At 38.8% G+C, this 17,568-nt stretch overlaps 1 protein-coding gene across 4 annotated transcripts in view; it reads right to left on the bottom strand.

Annotated features, from left to right (window-relative positions):
• The window catches only part of LOC126334529 (uncharacterized), a 113,087-nt gene that overhangs the window by 5,364 nt on the left and 90,155 nt on the right, over nucleotides 1-17,568 (bottom strand). The gene's annotated exons all lie outside the window — the stretch shown is intronic.

Below are 17,568 nucleotides of genomic sequence, written 5' to 3'. Positions count from 1 at the left end.
TACAGCTATCCCTCTTGCACCAGATGCGGTAGAAGCTGAACTTGTCACACTTGAGAATATTGCTATAAATAATGGCTATAGACCTCAGTTGGTAAGACAGATCTATAATAAGAAAGTAAATGGAAAAAATATTACGTCTTCCACCCTAGGGGATGCGGTAGATGACAAACAGGTGGCAACAATATCTATCCCTTACATAGGCAATATAAGTTACAAATTGGGGCGTTTACTCAAAGCCCATAATTTCAGAATCGCCTATTCTACTAACAACAGTCTACATAGGAATTTAATTCACTCCTTGCATAGTAAGAGCGATAAACTTTCCAAATCAGGAGTATATAAAATTACATGCGGGGATTGTCCAAAATTTTACATCGGGCAAACAGGGCGAGCTCTGGGTCTCAGATATAAAGAGCATATTCCTACACGAAGCGGTGACAGTACTAAAGGCTCTACTTATGCGGAACATCTTGTGCAAGCGGCTCATGCGCCGAGCCCTCCAGTTAACATTGAGCTACTTCATGCTGAGGTCAAGGGCTTAAAATTAGATATCTTAGAAGAAATGCAGATCTTTAAGCATCTGCAACATGATAGAGACAATATCCTCAATGACCAACTCCTACTAAGAAATAAAAATTTTTTTGATGGTTTTGCGCCGTTACTTCGTTCTTTTCACTCGTAGTTTTGATGATATGGAGAGCGCGGTTGGCCAAGCTGTTCATCTTCTTTTTATCTTTTTATTCTTTTTACGATGTAGGTGGTTTTAGCCCAGTGAACATCTCACGTTTTATCCCTATATCCTTATCTCCACGACGTCTTTAGACTACGTCCCCTCAACCCCCCCCCCCCCCCCCCCTCATTTGACTAACTACTGAAAACTTCTAAAAAAAAAAAATAAAAAAAATAAAAAAAAATAAATAAAATAAAAAAAATTGTCATAATCAGCAATAATGTATGTTACTCTTCCGAGATACAGTAACCCTGTGTGCTGATCTTTAGGTTTTATCTTGTATTTAGCTCGTCTCGGGTTATGTCCATTTTAATTTTGGTATACGTTGATCCACGTTTGGGAATATACGGGCTTTCTCGTATTTTTATGCGCATGTGCATTAAGTAACTTCCTATTTTTTGCGCATGTGCATAGATAGCGTGCCTAGCTGGTAAGCGAGCGACCGTTTGGTTGCCGCAGTTTGCGACGGGACACGGCCCATCGAACACATGCTGATGTGAGGTGGAGTGTACACCATTAAGTTAAGTTATTCCTTTGACTTTGTTCACATGTACTTTTATGTGTCATCTTTTTCTTTTATAAATATATAGCTATACTGAGCTTTTAATTATTGACAAAGGTCTTTACAGACACTTTTGAGTTTATTGTTCTGAAGAAGGTGTAGTTATCTACACCGAAACCTAGGTAAACACTAGGTGTTTTTTCGCAATCGAGGTGGATCTCAGTCCATTAATATATTAACAAACGATTGCTGACGCGCTGCAATGTTGAAGGTTCTTAACTACAGCTGGCCTTGTTAAGTAACATAAAATTAGCAAGTTAAGAACATCAGTGCTAAGATGAAATGCACAAATGTTTTCAGGCTACCAAATACTGAATACTATAGATTTTAGGGACATAATTATGACACTTATGTAGTTTCAAGAAATATGTTCCTGTTTATTCTGACAATAAATCTCCCCATTGTTTACAACACAATTACAAGATTTTGCTTGCATGTTTATTATAAAAGACTCCCATTAAATGAAAAAATTAAGACTCTTTGGTAACCACTGCTCAACTCAATAAGACAGCAGTATATGCTGAAGAAAAGTCAGAAGCAACCAAAAAAAGTGACACTGGTACCAGAAGCAGTAAAAATCTAAATTAATGGTTATTCATGATTGATAACATCCACATCTAGTTGTATTAAATTTTATTTTTCAATAAAAGGGCAACACAACCAGGATTCAGAACAACAGTACGATCTTCAGATGCATCTGAAAAATTACAGTTAAATGTGATGACTATGTGTTCTCAAACTTTAAGGACACCAATAAATCTTGTAGTAACATTTTAGAGAGGATAACACAACACCTACAGAATATCCATGTAAGTCAACTAAAAGAGAGTAATACAGTGATTCTCTGGCACACACTATGTAAGCAGAAAATTCATCTTATATATTCTACAGCCACACAGTAAACCTCTAAAGGAATTGGACCTACATAAAACACAATAGGTTGCCATACATAAAAGAGCATAACCATGTTGAATGAAATAAAACATAAACAACCCATGAAATCAATGTAAACTTACAATGGTCCTTGTTTAAGCTTGTCACTAACATATGGCCATATGAAGTGGAGAAACCAGACTTTCGCAAAGTGAAACCAGGAAAAGAAGTAATAGAAGGTCTGTGCACCTGCAGGCATCAATTCATGTGTGATCTGTCCTCTTTATCTAAAGATTCTGACTTTCCAATTACACATGTACATTCAATGAGTACAGTACTAAGTCCACACTGATGTTAAAATTCCAGGTGACGACCCATGTCCCAGCCACATAAATGAATGGAATCACAGGCACCATCTCGTTGTTGTTGTTGTTGTTGTTGTTGTTGTGGTCTTCAGTCCTAAGACTGGTTTGATGGAGCTCTCCATGCTACTCTGTCCTGTGCAAGATTCTTCATCTTCCAGTACCTACTGCAACCTCATCCTTCTGAATTTGCTTTGTGTATTCATCTCTTGGTCTCCCTCTACAATTTTTACCTTCCATGCTGCCCTCCAATGATAAATTTGTGATCCCTTGATGCCTCAGAACATGTCCTACCAACCGGACCCTTCTCTTTGTCAAGTTGTGCCACAAACTCCTCTTCTCCCTAATTCTATTCAATACCTCCTCATTAGTTATGTGATCTACCCATCTAATCTTCAGCATTCTTCCGTAGCACCACATTTCGAAAGCTTCTACTCTCTTCTTGTCCAAACTATTTATCGTCCATTTTTTACTTCCATACATATCTACACTCCATACAAATACTTTCAGAAACGGCTTCCTGACACTTAAATCTATACTCGATGTTAACAAATTTCTCTTCTTCAGAAATGCTTTCCTTCCCATTGCCAGTCTACATTTTATATCCTCTCTACTTCGACCATCATCAGTTATTTTGATCCCCAAATAGCAAAACTCCTTTACTACTTTAAGTGTCTCATTTCCTAATCTAATTCCCTCAGCATCACCCGACTTAATTCAACTGCATTCCATTATCTTCATTTTGCTTTTGTTGATGTTCATCTTATATCCTCCTTTCAAGACACTCATAGCTAAGTGATAATCTGATATCCCTGTTATCATTACATCTAAAACATCACAAGATAACACTATTACCAACACACTAACACTGATCATGTACAAGAGAGACACCTGCAGAATACCAGTTACAAGATACACAGGTGCAACCAAAATGAAGTAAATGGACATATCTCTTACAAAGCCACTTATAAAGTAAGATATCACCATGTGACAGAACAGACAAGGTGAACTAATATCTCTTGGACTCAAATGTTAAAAGAAAATTTCCATTTCATGTAGATCACTAACACAACAGCCCATGTAGATCTCTAACACAACAGCAGTATTATTAAAACCACAATTTAAAAATATATATTAAGAATCCATTTGAAAATGAAAACATACTACTGGAAGATGAATCTTCGATAGAAAAGCTTGTAACCAACACTAACCCAATGAATGCATAATGCAAGAACCAGTCAACTGCACCGAGACCCACCTGACCACAATCCCCTGCATAAGCCACTATATTTGCTTTGTTCACTCTGGGGAAAACTTTCTAACTGTACATCAAAACATGGATATGTGCTTCTTATTCCTTCAGTTAAATGAGTTTTCACAATTATCTGACAGACAATCCAATAAAGTGCTTCAAGTTCATTTACAGAACCATTCATATTAAAAAGGAGGCAGATATTTGCATTATCTCTATCAGTGCTGTTTTCTGGGGGAAAGCTGAGGAACGCGTACCCCTAAAGTTTTTCGTTGACAAAGTAATTTTTTTATGATGTTGAGAACTTGGAAGAGTGTCAAAGATTTATTTCACGGACATAACTTTTTTATTTCATTTTTCCGTGTTGGTAATTGCAATACAAACAATACCAGTGCAGTTTATGGTGGGAAAAGCGATCTCGTTGACTGTTTCAAGCATTTCAAAGCTGCAGCAACTATTCTCGACAACTGAATTGCTGCCAGCCAGTTTGACAAGAATGTAGAGCTCTCGTCCGCTAATAGTGGGCGATGGTAGTGCTAAACGGATATGCATACACTCGAATGCTGAGCCACCGATAGGTGTCTCTATGGTCCCGCTACTATGATGATGCTGATGACATCATGGCTAAAAGCAGACGGGTGGTATCCCATGCTTCAGTTTTTTTTTTTTAATAGAAAAAAAGCACTGATCTCTTCTATGTGGATATGATGCAAGCCTATGGGATAACTACATCCTTGTGTGAAAGTGTATAACACAGAGAGCTGTTTGAAAACAATCAGCTTTTTGCAGACATTATTAACAACTCACTCTGTCTATGGGCCTGTGTAGACAATGATGACTCTTGAATAATATACCAAAATCGATGATAACATTGTAGTTTTCACAAAAGTACTGTGAAAAAATGTGACACAAGACTCTGGGAAAGACAAGATGAAAAATGAACAACAAAAGGAGAAAAAGTAATAGGTGGAAAAGTTGTACGAACAGACTTTTTAACTTAAAATCAATAATTGCCACAGAACGTTAACCAGCAAACTTATAATAGTAAAATTTATTTATTTCAAGAAAGAATCTGATTTGGCAGCCAGAGAAACAATAGGCAAAATTCTTAGAGAATTTGGTATTAAAGCAAAATTAGCAAACATAATTCATCAAACTGTAACCAATACAATATCTGAAACTTAAATTTATGGGAGAAGTATTACAGCCATTTAAAACAAAAACTGGTGTTAGAAAAAAAAGAGACACCTCATCACATTTATTGTTTAACTATGTTATAGAAACCATGCAGCAGAATGAACTAGAAAATATTGTAATAGATGTTACAGTTAATAGAATAGATAGAGCATATGGCTGGCAAAAGAATCTACAACAAGAAATGCATGTCAAGGAAAGCTGAACTAAAACACTATACCTTTTGTGGCAAGACCAAAACGCTTATATGCATGTGAATGCTTAATGACAAACTGTAAGCTATAGGCCTACAAATAGAGATACTGGAAAGATGGATTATTAGAAATATAATGAATACAAATAAAAACTACACATGTTTGAAAAATGAGAAGAAACGAGGAGAACTATGAAAATATCAGAAGTAATGGCAAAGTGAAAATTCATCTTAGAAGACACATCTACTGAATAAAGAGAACATTTTAGAAAAAAACTATATTCCTGTATTTCTCGAAAGAGAAATTGACAATAGCATGGATTACAGAAATACAAACTAGAAAGAAACCCTTAGGGAATAAGAAATAACACAAATAAACCTTTCTAAGCATAAAATTCTAAATTTAGAAGGCTTTCAGGGCAGAAGAAACAAGAAATTGGGAACAACATGGACAGAAAAAAAGAAAGGAAAAGAAAACATGGGGAGAAGATGAAGGACTGCTGGAAAAACAGGAAAACAGGGCACAGCAAGAAAGAAAGGAGAGGAAGTGAAGCTGTTACATAGTTCTAGTTGGTCGATCAGGCACTGTAACATACACAATCAGTTCTAGCATAAACCATGCGAAGATTTGAAGTATTTTCTACTTGGTTATGAAATTGATGAGAGCCACCCCCAAAGCTCTGTTATATGAAACACTTTACCTAATGAGGGTAGGGAAGCTCAGTGCGTTGAATACTGCTCAAGGACATTGCGTAAGTTTCAGTGCGTGTGTGTGTATGTGTGTGAGAAGTAACACATGAGGGACAGTCACACAGTTTTGTTATCACCAAAAAAAAAAAAAAGTTACATAATTAATTTGTTTGTTTGTTTATAGGTACACTGTGGGGAAGCAAGCACCTTTGGTGCCTAGTACTAGAGATGAGTTAGTGGGGAAGAGGGACTCCCCTACTCAGCCTCAAGATCAAGCCAAGTGCACCTTCAATATGTAATCATGGCGGACAAAGAGTTGCACTATTGTGTAACGCAGAAATTGAGTACTGTTAGAATTTTGTAATTTACTCATAAAATAGTGTAGAATATTGTACATGTAAGAAATACTAAGTTTGAGCAAATGCCAATATGCATTTGTGACAAACATTGCTATATTTGATAATGGTACACCTGGCAAAGAACAGAGATATAAAACTGAAATTTTGATGGTATATTAGTTTCGGTATACAAATATGATCTAGAAGGTTTGGTACAATTATCTTCAATATGTTTTGTTATTTTTACAGAAATGTGAATTTTGAACTAAAAGACATAAAACTTAATGGATTATCCTAAAGTTGGATAAAAGCTGGAGTATAGAAAATACAGCATTATATTCTATATAAGATGTAATGACAGTGTACTTAATGGATCTTACAAAGATACAGCAGTAACAACAGAGACAGTCCAGAAGGTAGAATCCGCTCAAGGTTCCATTGTAAACTCAATACAGCTGTATAAGATATGATAGCTGTACAAGATATGATAGCAAAATTAATATGAAATGTTACAGTACAGATTTACAACAAAAAAAGTTACAAAGACAATATGATCTCTATTGGAGAAGTTTAAGTATGCAGAGAGGGAGCTTCTTTAAACATGAAGGAAAGGGTGCTGGTGTTTTAGTAACGAGCATTCCTTATGGAAACAATGCTACATCCATGCTGCCACATCATTTATTTGCTCAAAGAATCTCACCAATGTGTGTCACTTTTGGATGGTGACAAGCTCCTTGATGAAGTTCAATGTAGTTTAATCTGCAACCGGAAATGTGAGCCATCGAATGGCTGTGTATGGACATCTTTGAGTGATACTGAGAAACTTTAAGACTTTGCATTTACAGAACTGATAATAGTGAGCTTTTGCTTGAACTCAATAGACGAGATGTTTCTTTTGTTTTGTGAGCTACACACTGCTTTATAAATCTGTTAGGCAAGTGGTGTAAAAATTTATAACTTTTAGGTACACAACAAACAGTACTCTGAATTACCCAAACAACTTGTTTCAGAACAAGAATGCAATTTTGTGGAGATTTTGGCTCCGAGCTGTACCAAGTACTGGTTAGAATAGAACAAATGATGCATATTATAAAAGATTTTGTATGTGAAACAATTGATTTCATCAGGTTACCTTCCATTAGGGACTTGGGTGCACTCAATGACTGTTTTATGACTTTCAAATTATATAGCACAGCAATCAGTCATCCTTTTCCTGCAGATTTTATTCGGAAAATCTAGATTTCAGCTAGTCCCTAGACATTATCAATGACTGATAATCGATAATGGCTAAGCTTTAGACGAAATCTAGATTTGCCGAATAAAACCTGCAAGAAAAGGATGACTGGCTGCTGTTTTTCATCACTTGAAAAACAATTGATTTTTTGAATACACATGATTATTTAAAACAATAACTATTAAGTTACTGTCATTCTTTCCTTACTCTTTTCAAAGTAGCAAGAACTTTATTTTCATGTCTAGACAAGCTGAAATGTAGAAAAGAAGAATGTAGGTTACGAGATCAGGTTTCAGACTATTTTCTAGATATTGATCAAAGTAGTTAATAAGCCCTGATGGCATAGTAATCACAGCAACAATGACAATGTGACTAACCCATTGTCGCACAATGTGTTTGCATACACTCAAATCCTTGCACCAGTGTACCGTAGCATGCCATTACAGGAGCCAATCCAAAATGGTGCAACCCATCGATAAAGTGGAATGTACTGTGGTAATCTGTTTTCTGCATTTGGAAGGAATGAAGCTGCAACAATTCACACTGAGTTCATGGAAGTGTATGGCAACAATGCACCATTGTATGACACCGTGGTTATGAGCATAGACACTTTCACCATGGTCAAACAAGTCTGAATGACGAAGAATGAAGTGACAGATTGTCCTTTTATAAAGAATCGAGAACTGCAAGAGAAGTGAAAGTCCTGGTGCTTGAAAACTGCATTTCACAATTGAGGCAGTGGTGGAAAAAGCGAACATAAGTAAAAATGTTACAAATGTGTCAGTCTAATCCAGGTAACTTCTTTAACTGCCTAATCACCATGGATGAGTGCTGCATGTATCACTATGACCATGAGACAAATGAGAAAAGCAAGCAGTGGAAACGTCTGAATCCACCACTGCCGAAAAAGACCCAACCAGCATTGGACACGGTGGTGCTGAACATTTTATTAAGCCTGCCTTTGTGTGGTTGTCATGTTATGTGTATGTAGGTAAATTTTTTGGCTTCCTAGGATTGGTATGAGGTGAGGGGAAATTGTTTTGTGAATGAATGCAAGCCAATTCACCCAGGAACAGCACGGCCAGTTCAGGCCAAGCAACCTCAGCTGGTCAGCCCATGTATGAAGGAGTGCAGTGCTTGGCCGGAAATGAGTCAAACCCAGTGCAGGGAGAATGTGGATGGTAGAGCTCAATTAGACACAGGACAGACAATGCACTAGAAGTGGCAAAGTGCAAGACAGACTGAAATATGGCTACCTACAGCTCTTAGAAATTCTATACCATATTTTACGAACCATAAGACACTACGAACTATACTATGCACCTTAGTTTTTAAAGAGTTTTTGAAAAAAGTAACATTTTTACCATTTTTATTATTAGATTTCAAAGACAGACAAAAAAAATCTTAGTTTATAAAACCATACTCACCTTTAATATTCCTGAAAATTGTCATCTGAACTTTCTTCTTCTTATTCTTCTTCATCCTGTTCATCATTATCATTGTACTCATCACATATAAGATGGTCTTCACTGCCATCTAGAGCGTTACTTATGCTGCACTTCTTGAAAGATTTCACAATAGTGTCCTCTCTCATTCTAGACCATGACTGTTTTATCTGCTGACACACTTGTTTGATTGTAGGTCATTTTAAAGCTCCATATGGCATGAATTCATGTTGGCTTTAACCCATCATCCATTTGTTCCATTCCTCTCTCATACATACTTTAAATGGTCTATTTATCAAGACATCAAGAGGTTGCAATTGTGAAGTAAGTCCTCCCACAATAACAGCAAGCTCTGTATTTCCCTGTCTCAATTTTTCTTTCATTGAAATCAAACAACGGAAAATCCAGGATGGAATGTAACAATATTATGAGAAGGAAAGTTGCTACTCACCATACAGCAGAGATACTGAGTTGCAGATAGGAACAACAAAAAGATTTTGACACTTAAAGCTTTTGGGCAATGGTCTTTGTCAACAATACACACACATACGCACACACACATTCATGCAAACACAACTCACACACGACTCTTGTGTGCAAGTTGTGTTTGCATGAGTGTGTGTGTGTGTGTGTGTGTGTGTGTGTGTGTGTGTGTGTGTGTTGTTGACAAAGGCCATTGGCTGAAAGCTTTAAGTGTGAAAATCTTTTTGGTGTGCCTATCTGTGACACAGGATCTCTGCTATATGGTGAGTAACAACTTTCCTTACAATATTTTTCTTTCACTGAATTTTTCAAATTACTACTAAACTGACCGAGCACAAGAAATGAACCCTTCTTCAATAAAGCACCTTTCCTTCTTGCCCATACTCTGTTAATCCATAATTTCATACCACCTTTGTCCATCCACTGCTTGTTATGTATGTGAACAGCAACACCTGGTGGTATTTCAGAAGGTTTCAGCATTGTTTTGCACTTGCAAATGATGACTAGATTAAGTTCATTCAGTACCATCAGGACAACTTGAATGGACAATAGTGTAGTACATTTTTTCACGTCCCTTTTTTGTAGTTACAGTTTAAGCACCTTTCATGGCAATAATTCTGTAACTCGACATATCAAATGCCAAAGGAGTTTCGACCATATTCGTTGTTTGACTAAGTTCCACACTCATTTTCTTTTGACATTGAATAATGAAGTGATGGAAAGGTAATATTTCCTCTTCATACCCTTGTGGCATTTTCTGGGATATTTTGGTTTTGATTCACATGTTATGACCATGACAATTCGCAAAACCTGTAGCACCAACCAACTTCACCAATCAAGTCCCTTAACTTCCAATGTAGTGCTAGCTTATGAGCATGTGTTTTAATCATTCTTGTGTTAATTCCAATGCCATTTGGATGGTACCCTTGAATTCGTTTCAATACGTCATCTTCCAATTTCGATTATTTTGCATTTAGTCTTCCTCATTTTTTTCAGTTCTTCTTCACTATCCAGCTAATCGCAAATGGTTTTTTTCTGTTGGTGGAAGGCCAAAATTCTACTCACATGCTCTGTTTTCACATCCTTCTCCAATATATGGCCCACATCATATGAATACATTTTATTTTTTCCATTAAAAAACCAGCTACTAACAAAAATATTGCACTGTTACCAATATCCCTACTCACAAATTCAAGTTCACTGGCGCTGCAGACTGCAATGACATGTCATAGCTAGACAGTGTTCTGGGTTTGTGATGGCAGTGCGGGAGGGAGACAGTGTTAACAAGCTTGTGAATTCTCGCAGCTCATATTTGTGGCATCGGTGCACTGCTGTTGCCATTTGAATCCAATGTTGCAAGGAAGAGATTTCACGTGACATGGATCATATATGGCCATTTTTAAGACTGGCAGGAATTTTAAATCAAACACTGCACATTTTTGTATTGATTTAGAGTATAAGACACACCTGAATTTTGGAAACAATTTTTTGAAATTCCATAAAATACAGTCATAAAACACAATTCCATAACAAAGCAAATCTGAATACATTGGCAATCTGAGGTGCATCTAATGAAACAATAATATTTTCAATAATTTAACAACTACAAAGGTTAATATTACACATTGACTAAATGCCTCAGATAATATTGCTGAACTGCCCCTACCGTCCCTGAAAGCTAGTATGTATAACTGTTTTATTTACTGATTTATTTTATACTCATATTTTTTAATTATGCAAATGTTTGACAGAACATCATACTCTCCATAATAACACAGCAACTAAATGCATTTTGAATACCTCATATCTTATCACACTTGTATAGTTATTTATGAAATATGTTACTAATTTTGACAATAACTTCCTTTAAACATAATTATAGTAAGGAAAAAAAAACAATGTAATTTAAAAGTGATCAACTGCATGTGTTAGCTGACATCACCATCGAAGAGATTGTCTAAAGACACTTGACATTTGTTTGTCATTTAATACGAACACATAAAAGCATGAATGCTGTCTCATTTATTTATGAACAAACATTATTTATATTTATTGTGAATGTCTGTGTAGTAACCAAGTAATACATGAACCCAATCCAAGTAACACAAATATGACTTTATCATAAACCTCTGAACAATAATGGAAATAAACTTCTCATGAATCCACACATAACAGGACACAGAACTGATGTGACAGGTATATCTGGTAGAACACAGAGAAAGTCCAGTCAATGCTGCTTTACGCACATATGTGAATGAGTCACTGGCAAGCAGCACAGTGTAGACTGCACTGCACGCATGCCTCCCACAGGCGGCCTCTAGCGGCCGGCCTGAGCTGATACAGTTGGCAGCCAATTCGAGCACATGTGCATGGTGACACTGCACTCAGTGCACTCACACTCTCACGCACTAGTAGCAGGATACAGCACACCTCTCGCTTGTGTGAAGTGGGCACCCAGACTATGGAGGAGAGACACATCCATCGAATCCGGAGCGGTGACAGAAGCTGGGGCTGACAGAGGGAGTGGGACGATGTCCTGGGTGGGCACCGGATATAGGGCTGGAATGTACAGGGGTGTGGACATGCTGGAGGGTGGTGGGCCTGTGCAGCACCTGACAACAGCACTGGAGAGGAGGGTGTCACTGCCATTTCAGTGTCATCAGCAGCAGTCCGATCCCAGTGTGGAGAAGATGGAGCTGGGCCTACTGGCAAGGGTGGCTGAAGCGATGATGATGAGGTGCCCAGTGGAGGTGATCTGACGGGAACAGCAAACTGTGGCAACAGACCCAGGGCCAAAGATGGACCGGTGTCCAGCACCCAGAAGCTGCAATCCCAGGGCACAGTACATGGAGGAGGCAGCCGATGGGACGGGGGCAACTCTGTAGCAGATGATGACAGACTCGAGGTGGAGGGTGGCAGGGTGGGCTGCAGTTACAAGGGCTGCACCATACAAACCAGTAGCTTCTGGCAGCAAGCCTGGGGGCAACTGATGATTGTGGCATGCCACCAGCCCATTGGCCATATGGATGTCACAAAGATAGCACCCCCAGTGGTGGACAACAGTAGCCGGTATCCATTTGGGGTGGTGACTAAATTCTCACACCCGCATCAGCAATCCTGGCACAAAGTGGATGGACAAACCCAACTGTGGCAGGAATGGCACAGGCTACAGAAGGTGGAGAAGCGTGTGTGTCTGCCAGCTGTGAAGCAACTCTGCTTGGCTCCACTCTCCCATAGGTATGAAGTGATAGATGCTTAGAAAATGAAGAAGGGAGTCATCTGGCGAAGACTCCACAACAATTTTTTTCATTTGGGACTTGAATGTACGTACTAGTCGTGCCTCGCCATTTGATTGATAGTGGAATGGCAGAGCTGTAACATGATGAATGCTGTGATGGGAATAAATAATTGAGAGGTACAAGAAACAAATTGGAGCCAATTATCGGAATTAAGGTACAGTGTAATCTCTCAATAGGAAAAACACTCAAAGACTACAAATTGTGACCTCAGCTGATGTTGATTCACAAAGGAGAATAAAAGGAAACTGGAAAATGCATGCACAACCAAGAGCCAATAGGAATTCAAGAAGGGACCCACAAAGTCTATCTGAATGCATTCTTATGGCTAACGAGAGCAGACAACGAGGACAGGGATGCCCTGGTGGGAGCTGATTGTTTTAGGGCAAACTGCTCACAAGCTGTGGCAAAACTGATGTCTTCACCGTCAATCACTGGCCAAAAAACATGTCTCCTAGCTCACAGTTTAGAGTGTGAAACTTCCCAATGGCCCTGGTGGAGAAGGCATAGTACCTCACACCATAACGTGGTGGGAATGACTATTCTGGAAGAGAGGTCTTCTGTGGACAAAAGCAAAACAGGCACCCAGCATTGTAGGCAGTGCACTACCTTGTCAGGCAAATAACTGTGAGGGGCAAACAAAGAAACTGAGGATTTACGGTCAGTAATAAATTAAAACTTGGAATCATAAAAAAAAACATGAAATGTTCAGAGAGCACAGACTATTGCAGCAATCTCTTTTTCCACCTGACAGTAATGCTCCTGGACCAGAGTGAGAGATTTAGTGGTGAAAGCAACAAGTCGTTCAGGGCCATCTGCCTATCAGTGCACCAGGACTATGCGAAGGCCATACTGCGAGGCATCGGTCACCAAAACTATGTGCTGATCTGGAGAGAACATAGCTAAACAAGGGGCTGAGAGCAGTTTGGTTTTCAACATTTGAAAAGCAGGTTAACAATCTGGACTCCACAAAAAAAGGACATTCTTGTGTAACAAGCTATCCAAGGGATGAGCCAATGTGGCCATACCTGGCAGGAATTTATGGTAGTATGGTATCTTCCCTAGAAAGGCTTGAAATTTCTTCATGGACGAGGGTCGAGGCACAGATATAGCCACAGAGATGTGGTCTGACAGGGGGGGGGGGGGGGGGACCAGGTCCCTCATGACCCCTAACCCAAAAAAACAACAGAAGTTTGAAAGCACCAAGATTTCGCGAGGTTACAAGGTAAACCTGCAGACTGTAAGGCAGAAAACAAAGTGCATAATTTTTTCAAACGATAGGCCATACAGCAGCCCATGACAACAATAACCTCCAGATAATTAAAACAACCCAGGACATGCATAGTCAGTTGCTCTAAAAATCATTGGAAAATGGTAAGGGCGCTAACCACACCAGAAGGAATGTGCAAATACTGATAGAGACCAATGGGAGTATTCAAAACAAGAACTCACTGAGATTCTTCATCCACAGGTATCTGCACTTACACTTCAAACAAATCAATTTTAGAAAAGTACTGGCCACCTGATATTTACGCCAACAGTTCCTCCTGGTGTGTGGAAGGATATGCATCCATGATCGATTGCATATTGACAGTAGTACTGACATCGCCACAGAGGCAAAGTCTCCCTAACAGCTTGCGAACTATAAACAGCAGAGACAACCATTCACTAGCCATATCAGCTTGCACTTTCCTAGAGAATGAAGTATGTCCCATTCTGCTTTCACCTGATATTTCGGGAATAGGATATGCGCGACAAAAACGAGGCTGAGCCATGGATTTCAAATAAATATGAGCAGAAAAATTCAAAGCACACCCTATACCTTCTGAAAACAAGTCCAATAACTTCTCACACAGTGTTTCCAATAAAGAATATGGTACCTGATCAGACACAAGCTGAACTGCTTTGGTGATAGAAAATCCAAAATGCCTAAAATGTGTCCATCCCAAACAAATTCTCTACACTGGCATCAGAACCACCAAAAACGTAATGGAATGAACCACTGACTTATAAGAGCCAGATGCCATAAACTGTCCTAACAGCACAATCTGTTCATTATGATCAACCAGATTCCGCATGACCGGAGTCAATGATGGTGGATCTAAACTCATATAGGTTTGAGAATTCAATAACATCATTGCAATAACTCTATTGACCTTTAGCCAGAGCACTTGCTGAAAAATGCTTAACTTGATAAACCACTTGGGAGAAGTCACAAGTATTCAAGTCACACAGGGTACATCCATTTCCATATCCAGAGCATTTGGCCAATGGCACATGGAGGCGATGTGGCCATTCTTCTGGCAAGCATTAGAAATAGCCCAGTGCTTAGGGCATGCCAAACGTTCATGCTGGACAAAACAGGAAGGACAAGATGGAAACAGAGAACACTGATGCTGGTTCTGTGGCAGCCATGGTTGCTTGCGCTGGCCTTGGTCTGTTCGGCACTGGTCCTGCATGTTTATCACCTTCACTGCTGCTTCCTCGTGCAAGCTATCTGTCCTCCTAGTGGGCACACATTGTGACACTAGTGTCACATCGCCCCACGCTTCAATTTGATCACTCACTACCTGAGAAACTTCAAAAGATTGTATTATTTGCAAAACAGGACTTCTGGCGTACTTCCTTGTCCAAAGCTAAACAGGTAATTTCATCGTGCATCATAGAGTATGTATGAGTTATTATGGGCATCAGTAACAAACTGACCCTTATGGCTAAGGCCATAAAGTTCAGCTCCCCAGGCTCTGAATAACCGGTTTGGTTTCTTGTGGCATCTGTAGAATTCAACTTGCGCCTCTATTTCATGTGATCATTTGCTATTCTAGTTGGACAATAAACTGCACTGTAATTAAATGTAAGAGCTGCTGGTTCTTGTAAAAGGGACCAATCTAACACAGTAATTTATGGGTTTTAGTTTGAATCCATGAGAGGAAGAAGTCTTTGCAACAATTCGAGTCTCTCACACCGAAACCCAAAAAATGCTGTCTGAGACTTTTTTTGTAAGTTTCCTGATCTTCGGCTCTATCATTATATGGAGGAAAAGTGGATGGATGGACTGGTGAATGGTACCCTGTCTCATATCAGAAGCCAACCATATGGTAACTGCTGTCCAGTCAATACCGATAGCATGGTGTCCACAATGAATAACTTGATGGAACAGCACTTAAAGACTGCACCTGCAGAAACCATCCTATCCTCACTGCCTGGCGTATACCCATTACACTTAAAGACTGCACCTGCAGAAACCATCCTATCCTCACTGCCTGGCGTAGTAACCAAGTAAAACACAAAACTGATCCAAGTAACACAGATATGGCTTTATTCATAAACCTCTATACAATAAAAGAAATAAGCCTGTAGTGAATTAACACAACAAAACGCGGAACAACTTATGTGAGCGGTACAACTGGAAGAACAAAGAGCAAGGCCTGTCAGCGCTGCTCCACACATATACATGCACGAGTTGCCACCAGACGGCATGGTGGAGACAGAACTGTGCGCATGCCTCCCACAAGTGGTCTAAAGCAGCCGGCCCACACTGATACAGTTTCTGGCCGATTCAAGCACACAAGCGTGGTGACACCACACTCAGCATACTCCACTCACACTCACTAATAGTAATATACAACAGTCAGAGTATGATCAAATGTTTATAATGTGCTTTATTAAATATTGCTATAATACAGAGTGTAATGGGTATAAGAGCAAATATTTCTATTGGTGACTGAGCACTGTGTACTGAACAACATTACATCAGTATTTACAGACAACAATTATAGCTATTACAAGTTTCCATTTTTAAGTTGGTTAATAGCTCCAAGCACATGTGACCATGCCATTAATGATTATTTTCGTCTGGGCAGCAGGTCAGGTACTGAAGTGTGGATGCTTGGAGCAAATCAGTTAATCTATGCTGATACGCATAGTCCACTTAGCAGTGTAGTTATGACTGTGCAGAAAACATCAGGTAGTAAATAATATGACGTGTTTGTGTGTGACTGTCACACGGAGAGAAAATATGACAAACACACTGATGTATATATATATCACGATACCACTTATAAAAATATCTGCTCTTATACCCATTACAAACTCTATATTACATTAGTACTGAAAGTGGCCAAGCTGAGTCAAAATCATGTCTGTAGAGCATAAGAACAATGTATTTATGATGGAGATGGCCTTCAGCCAATGAAAGTTGACAGTGGCAGGACATGGCTACAGTCAAGTGAAGACAAACACTTCATGGGGGGTGCACTCAGGCGAACAATACAAGACACTTTTACATTTGTTCTGGAAGAAGGTAACATGTGTTATCCAGTCGTGTGGGTGATTGGTTCTGGGTGGTGAACAGCCTCTGCAATACTTTAACTTTTGAACAGAAGCTAACTTTCACGAGATCTGGATGTGCTCCAGTGCAGAACTAACTTTACCGCTTGCATTATGGAACTGACAACAGACGGAGTATGAATTTCTACTCATTATTTCTTGTGTGTAAATCATCATGCCAAACTCTGAATTATTGTGCGCTGGTGAATATTTCATAGATTGTGATCATGAAATGTACTTAGATTTTTTGAGCACCTTTTACGACTATTTAGCTTGGGGACTTTGCTACCGTTTTTGTAACACTCTCAATGCAACTTTCTGCATTTAATAAGGTTATTTTCTGTCTGCATTATAAGTGATTATTATAGGACCACTTTCTGTAAATTTGAGTTATATATTATTGAATAAACATTATTCAACACAATTCTCTGATGTAATCTACATCAATATAGATGTTAGAACAGATCCCTTTTTATTAATTATTCATATATCTTTTGTTTAATATTTCTGTTTATTTTATTAACTTGCAATTCCAGCCAGTGCATTGACTTTTGGCTGCAGGGTCACTGCTAAGGTTATTATTTGTG

The sequence above is a fragment of the Schistocerca gregaria genome, chromosome 2 (assembly GCF_023897955.1).
Source record: "Schistocerca gregaria isolate iqSchGreg1 chromosome 2, iqSchGreg1.2, whole genome shotgun sequence".
NCBI classification, from domain to species: Eukaryota; Metazoa; Arthropoda; class Insecta; order Orthoptera; family Acrididae; genus Schistocerca; species Schistocerca gregaria.
The sequence above is the reverse complement of the archived record's forward strand: the minus strand, read 5'-3'. Positions and strand labels throughout refer to the sequence as shown.